This window comes from Homarus americanus, unplaced genomic scaffold (genome assembly GCF_018991925.1).
Source record: "Homarus americanus isolate GMGI-L3 unplaced genomic scaffold, GMGI_Hamer_2.0 scaffold56388, whole genome shotgun sequence".
Classification (NCBI taxonomy): Eukaryota; Metazoa; Arthropoda; class Malacostraca; order Decapoda; family Nephropidae; genus Homarus; species Homarus americanus.
The window spans coordinates 346,376-353,793 of NW_024712990.1; positions in this window are offsets into that span (position 1 = coordinate 346,376).

Consider the following 7,418-nt stretch of genomic DNA (forward strand, 5'->3'; position numbering starts at 1 on the left):
AAGGTTAAAGACACTTAATGACCCCAAGAGAAATTAATGGACTTATCCTTATAATACCTCCATTACAACTGTCCTAATTATTTTTCTCAAAGTCATAAAGGATATTTTAATCATTTTATGGCCACAAGGGAGGAATTCACTCCCCTTGAGGACGTCAGTATGGTTAACTAATCACTTTGATGACGTCAGTAGGGTTAATTAATCCTTTTCATGACGTCATGAGGGTGTTATTCCCTTGGTGACATCTTTAATCAATACGACCATAATCCTTGTGTAATGCTAGGACATTTAGTCACCAACTTCAGAACTAAAAACCTAAAATAAACAAAAAGTCCATTATGACGTCATGAACGATGGGTCATTCTCTTTGCATTACATCAGGTTAGGTTAGGTTAGGATAGGTTAGGTTAGGTTAGGTTAGGTTAGGTTAGGTTAGGTTAGGTTAGGTTAGGTTAGGTTAGGTTAGGTTTGGTTAGGTTAGGTTAGGTTAGGTTAGGCTATGTTAGGCTAGGTTAGGTTATGTTAGGTACAGTATGTGAACGTGTCGGGAATAAACCGAAGGCCCTACATAACACCACTAAGGATAAGCCAGGCTGTATGTGTGGTCATGAGGCAGGTGTCATGTCATGTCATCTTTACTCTCTCACAAGTGTCATGATGAATAAAACTCACAGCTAACGTTACAATTCGTGAGGTTAAAGCTGATATCAATTTAATTCTGTAAAAGTATGTATATCTGACAAATTTAAGAATGAATCGTGTGTCTGTCTGTCTGTCTGTCTGTCTGTCTGTCTGTCTGTCTGTCTGTCTTTCCGTCTGTTTGTCTGCCTGCCTCAAACTAACATTAACTACAGTTTGTATAATCAGTGGTTTATGATGAGCAATATAAAGTTACCAGTGTTACAGTTTTGTTGTGTAAATGTTAGTTACTGAAGGATGTATAGGAGAGTTAGTAGGAAATAAACGTTGATATCAAGAGTCCACACACAAAGTTCCTGGATGTCTGCCTAATGTTTCCCGTCACAGAGTTGGATGAATGAAAGCTTTACCAAAATGATATCAGAGAGTGGCATTGTGTGTATACCTCAATATATTTTCATTTTCAGGGGGGAAGGGATTTATTTCGTTTGTTTATAGATATTGACAACAAATAATAGTTATAAAATGTGGATGCGAGTGTGTGTGTTTTGGGTGTAATGATTACAACAAAACCTAAATGCATTGAGAGGGGGACACAGAGGTAATGGGGGTCAACACCCCCCCCCCCCCTCTTAGGGAGCACTGCCCTCCTAGTTGTAAATACTCCAGTGTACGTTTTTGCTCACTCACACAAGGTTGTCATGTATATGTTTGTAAAAAATATAGATATATATTATAAAGTTAAAAGTGTTATTTATAGTTTCAGTGTTTGTAAATATATATTAATAACTTGTGAAAATATTCTCTGAGTCTTCAGTCACTTAGGAAATACCTCTTCTACTTTATAATGCTATTATGTCTATATGTTCATGATCTATATATATATATATATATATATATATATATATATATATATATATATATATATATATATATATATATATATATATATATATATATATATATATATATATATATATATATGTATATATATATATATGTATTTCATGAGGATTTGCAGAAAATTTTATTAATTGCTAATGTGTGCTTGAAACTGTTTTTGTATGTAAATCTGCCACATAGAGAGCAAGCATCACGTAGCACGAGACTAGCCGAGGACAGCAGGTCCAAAATATAGAGTTGGTACAAAAAGTGTTCCTCACATCTTCACTCAGAGGACCGTAGAGCTCCTCGTCAGCTAACAGGTGAGACGCCTCCAGCCCTCCACCACCTCACTCCCCGCTCACATCATCTGCTCTTAGAGTTGGGTTGGCCTCCGCTATCGTACCCTTCCTCACTGGGAGAGTTGTCTTTAGTCATATTTAGACTTTTCTCTCGTCCTCAGGGTCACATAATCGCTGGTTAGATCACCAAATTCATAATACGTTATCAGTGTAGGTCCTGGCATAGGGAGGCGTTGTCAGGCAGAATGATGCTATTCAAGTCGAGGATCTTTGCTTATCCCACATTCTCCTCCTCCTAAGGACACTGACGCCTATTAAGAATTCGGTAACCTAACAAACAAACTGATGTTGAGTAGATCTAACGGCAGTTAGGCAGCTTGCATTTTCAAAATAGCCAACTAGTCTCATGAATCTGAAGTTAGCTAGTGATTCCTTAGAACTCAGCTTAGCCAACCAGCTTGTAGATCTTAGATTATAAAAGCAGAACCCTCCTGCTCCCTACTGCAACAACACCTGTCTTTCCTGCGGCCTCCCGTTAGCTAGAGATCAACACGTGTGTTCCTACCTGGCTTGCTCCGACTTCTCTAAGTGGCTGGAGACTCGGTACCCTCGGTGTTTTATACTGCAAGTTTTATACACAACGAAACATCACGAGACGGAAGAACTATTTCCCTCTGTGTCTCTTGAAACTATATAGACATATATATATATATATATATAAAGACAAAATATATAGAAGGCCTCAACATTCTTAAGTTTGGGAATACAGCTCAATCAGTATGTTATTTTTGTTGCTAATCTGGATTTATGTAAATTCAGATTTCTGTTGTCACTTCTCAAGTTTATTGATTGCCACAAATGGACACGTCACAGAATCTGTTAATTCTTTGCAACAAAAAATAATAATAATAATTCACAAACTGTATCCTTCAACATCTTTGTTTACGACAAACAAGAACTTTACAATAAAAGTGTAAAACTCCCGGCAGTGTATTCTAGTCTTCCAAAGTGTCTGAGATGTCCATGGAAAATAAACCTTAAAGAAAAGAAATAAACACAAACTTCTCGCCAAAAATGATGTCAATGTTGTGGGTTTGCCGCCGCCGTTCTTCTTAAGCAGTGTGTATAATGCATCAGGTGTGGCGCTGTTGTCGCTCAGCCTCCACACACACTTATCCTTTCTCCCTCCTCAACCTTATCTTCTAAATAATTAAACTCTCTCTCTGCATTATAAAACGAATATAATTCCTCTTAAATCATTCTCCCTATTCATAATTAAACTGATATATTTCATTCTTAATCAATCTCACTTTCTATGATAATCCATGTTGGCAATGGCTTTTATTTTCATGACAATCTTAATTCATATTATTAATCATTATCACAATTATAATCCTAAACTATAATATGTTATTTGTGAGACAACGAGAGACATGATATGCAAGGATCTGTCTCTCGGAAACTCACTTCTAATACTAAGAAATGAGGGAACACAGAAAGCTTAAAATTTAACTAATAAAATAGATTGGGAGTAATTCTTTCTCACTGTAATGTGTCATTCATTAGTGTTTTCATGACATCTTGTGTTCAGAATTAACAGTGATTTTTAAGATATATTACATTAGAAAATCTTTGTGTTCGAGACTCACCATGCTTACTGTTCACTGTTCTCATGAGACACTGTTCACAACACATTTTGTTCGTAAAACCAATGTCCTCAAGCCACGCACTGAGTCCATGACATTATGATCATGAAACATTAAGTACATGACATTTTGGTTTGTGTTCATGACCTTATGTGTCATTCATGGCTCAGTACTCTCCTGATCTAACTGTGTTCATGACTCATTGCCCATTATATCAGGCGTACTCATGGCTCATTGTACTCATAAGCTATGGAGTCCGTAATGTGTTCTTTTGTTGAATCATGTAAGTGTATGTGAAGGCGGAGGCGTCGCTATGTTGTGCTCGTGTTTTTGCTGGTTTCTTCTCTCAGCTGTGTATGTTGTCACGCTTGCTGCACCTTCCTTACACGTTTGTCTTTTTGCCTCATTCTCATTCTCTCTATCTCCCTCCCCTCCTTTTCCTCCTTCTCTTTCACATCGTCCTCCTCTTTATCCTATTCCTCTTTTCCTTCTTCCCTCCCTCCCTCTCCTCCTCTTCATCCTTTCCTTCTTCACCTTTCGCCTCCTCCTCTACTCGTGTCCATCTGTATGAAACAGGTTCTGGACAATTAAAAAAAAACATCCCTCTCCCCTATCCTGTCCGTATGCGTTTAGTGATGTACTCATGATTGATAAAACGCTTTCCCCTTATATCCTGTATACTGTATGTGATCACTTCTCCTCCTCATCGTTTTAGATATTTTTTACAAATTATATTGATATATATATATACTTATATATATATATATATATATATATATATATATATATATATATATATATATATATATATATATATATATATATATATATATATATATATATATATATATATATAATAACCTCACCATAGAGGTTGGATGCGATGTTTTATTACCAAGAAACTTATTAGACAGTTGAATTTGACCACTAATTACTTCTTATTAAGCACTTCTAAGTCTCTTAGTGTATGTCCTTCAGCTAATTTATTTTGTTTTATCATAAATCTTATGTTATAAACGAAGAAGAAATTATATTGGTCATTCCCTAAACACCACCATAAATCACCTGGCTTGCTCTAAACTTTATAATTTAAACTTTACCCTGTCAATGTGATGTATCACATGATCTAAATAAAGTTGTTTTGTATAAAGCTTCTCCTTTTGAGTACTTTCTCCCCCCTGGTATTAGAGCCAGACCACCTCGCTCGCCCGACCTCCAGTAACTTGCCCCTTGACCACCCGGGTCTCTCTCACAACCCAGACGGACGTCTCTCGCTCCCTCCTCCCGGGCTGTCTGGTCCACGGGGCGTCTTACCCGCTGGTCCAGGGTCGTTCCTGCCAGCTGGTCCATGGGGATGTTGCCTGCTGGTATAGTGAAGTCCAGTATCCACTGTGTCTAAGGTCCAGAGTGGGTCCTGCTTGCTGGTGTATAGTCCAGAGTAGGTCCTACCTATTGGTCCGTAGTCCAGAGTGGGTCCTGCCTATTGGTCCGTAGTCCAGAGTGGGTCCTACCTATTGGTCCGGAGTCCAGAGTGGGCCCTGCCTATTGGTCCGTAGTCCAGAGTGGGTCCTGCTTGCTGGTGTATAGTCCAGAGTGGGGTCCTACCTATTGGTCCGTAGCGTCCAGCGTGGTCCTACCTATTGGTCCGTAGTCCAAAGTGGGTCCTGCTCATTGGTCCGTAGTCCAGAGTGGGTCCTACCTATTGGTCCGTAGTCCAGAGTGGTCCTGCCTATTGGTCCGTAGTCCAGAGTGGGTCCTACCTATTGGTCCGTAGTCCGAGTGGGTCCTGCTTGCTGGTGTATAGTCCAGAGTGGTCCTGCCTATTGGTCCGTGTCCAGAGGTGGGTCCTGCTTGCTGGTGTATGGTCCAGAGTGGTCCTGCCTATTGGTCCGTGTAGTCCAGAGTGGGTCCTGCCTATTGGTCCGTAGTCCAGAGTGGGTCCTGCCTATTGGTCCGTAGTCCAGAGTGGGTCCTGCCTATTGGTCCAGTAGTCCAGAGGGGTCCTGCTTGCTGCGTATAGCCCAGAGTGGTCCTGGGCCTCTATTGGTCCGTAGTCCAGAGGGTCCTGCCTATTGGTCCGTAAACCAGAGTGGGTCCTGCTTGCTGGTGTATAGTCCAGAGTGGGTCCTGCCTATTGGTCCGTAGTCCAGAGTGGGTCCTGCCTATTGGTCCGTAGTCCAGAGTGGGTCCTGCCTATTGGTCCGTAGTCCAGAGCGGGTCCTGCTTGCTGGTGTATAGTCCAGAGTGGGTCCTGCCTATTGGTCCGTAGTCCAGAGTGGGTCCTGCCTATTGGTCCGTAGTCCAGAGTGGGTCCTGCCTATTGGTCCGTAGTCCAGAGCGGGTCCTGCTTGCTGGTGTATAGTCCAGAGTGGGTCCTGCCTATTAGCCTAGATATTGGTCCCAACTGTTGTTCCTCGTAGCTGCTATTAGCAAACTCTCCTAGCTAACTGACCTAGCTGACTTTACAAGTACTGTACTGGACTTAGCGGACTCTCCTCGCCTGACAGAATCATATACTGGTACTAAGCGACCTTCCTATTGCTATTATTATCCTATCCGGTGGTTCCTGCTAATTATCCTAACTGGCTGGAATAATTGCTAGTTTTAACATCAGATGTAAAATTATCATGAACTTACACCAACTTGTGTCAGAGGAAGACTTCATATATTTTTTTTTTTACTGTGTACGTGTGATTTATAATTTTCTACATAATATAAAAGTGATAAAAAGATACTGCATATTCGTCAAATACGATGCCCTACATAATGTCTCGCCCTCTACCTCTCAAGTAGAAAATAAAACCTAGTGAACCATCCTTAAAAATCATGACTTGAAACACCTTTTAACAACAAACAACAACAACAACAAAAATAACTACAACAAGCAAAAAAAGACTGTCAAACCCACCAAGAGCACTATGCCACACCACACACCCACTGCCACACCACACACCCACTGCCACACCACACACCCACAGCCACACCACACACCTACTGCCACACCACACCCACAGCCACACCACACACCTACTGCCACACCACACCCACTGCCACACCACACACCCACTGCCACCACACACCCACTGCCACACCACACCCACTGCCATGCTACCACACCCACTGCCACACCACACACCCACCGCCACACCACACACCCTCTGCCACACCACACACCCACCGCCACACCACACACCCAAGATACATTGCCATACAGTATATAATGCAGTGTAGTATATAATATATTATCTGGTTCTAAAATATAAAGTCATTCTTGATTAATAACATGAATGAATCACCTTCCTTGGGGGACATGAAAGTCAGTGTAGTATATAATATATTATCTGGTTCTAAAATATAAAGTCATTCTTGATTAATAACATGAATGAATCACCTTCCTTGGGGGACATTCCATTAAGTTTGAAAGTTGATCCGTAACTCAATCTTATTCTTAACTAAGTTCTAGAAGACCAAGTAAAGCTACATAATATATTCCACTATTATCAATAACTTTCATGTGAATATTATACCACAATGCACCATTAAGTATCTGAGTGCGATTGTCATTTCTGATTGCAGCTACCATTTCTGAGTGTGATTACCACATCTGAGTGTGGTTGCCATCTTTGAGTGTGACTACCACCTCTAAGAATGACTACCACCTCTGTGTGGCCGTAATCACTACAATATTTCAGGTGTTTAACAGAGAACTGATGAAGAATTCCTCTTGAGATTTGGGTCATATTTCACCCTCCAAGATAATTCACACAGTCTTCACAGATACGACCACGGCGGAGTGATAGGGAATTATTTTCTTCTCTCGGTGGAAATAACAGGTCAAGAAGTCTGTTATCTGCCGCTTAATACTTTTCTCATTCATCTTCATCCCTTCTGTATTTTACAATTGCTTTTTTTCTTAGATTTCTTTATTTTTCTTTTTAAAGTTAACATC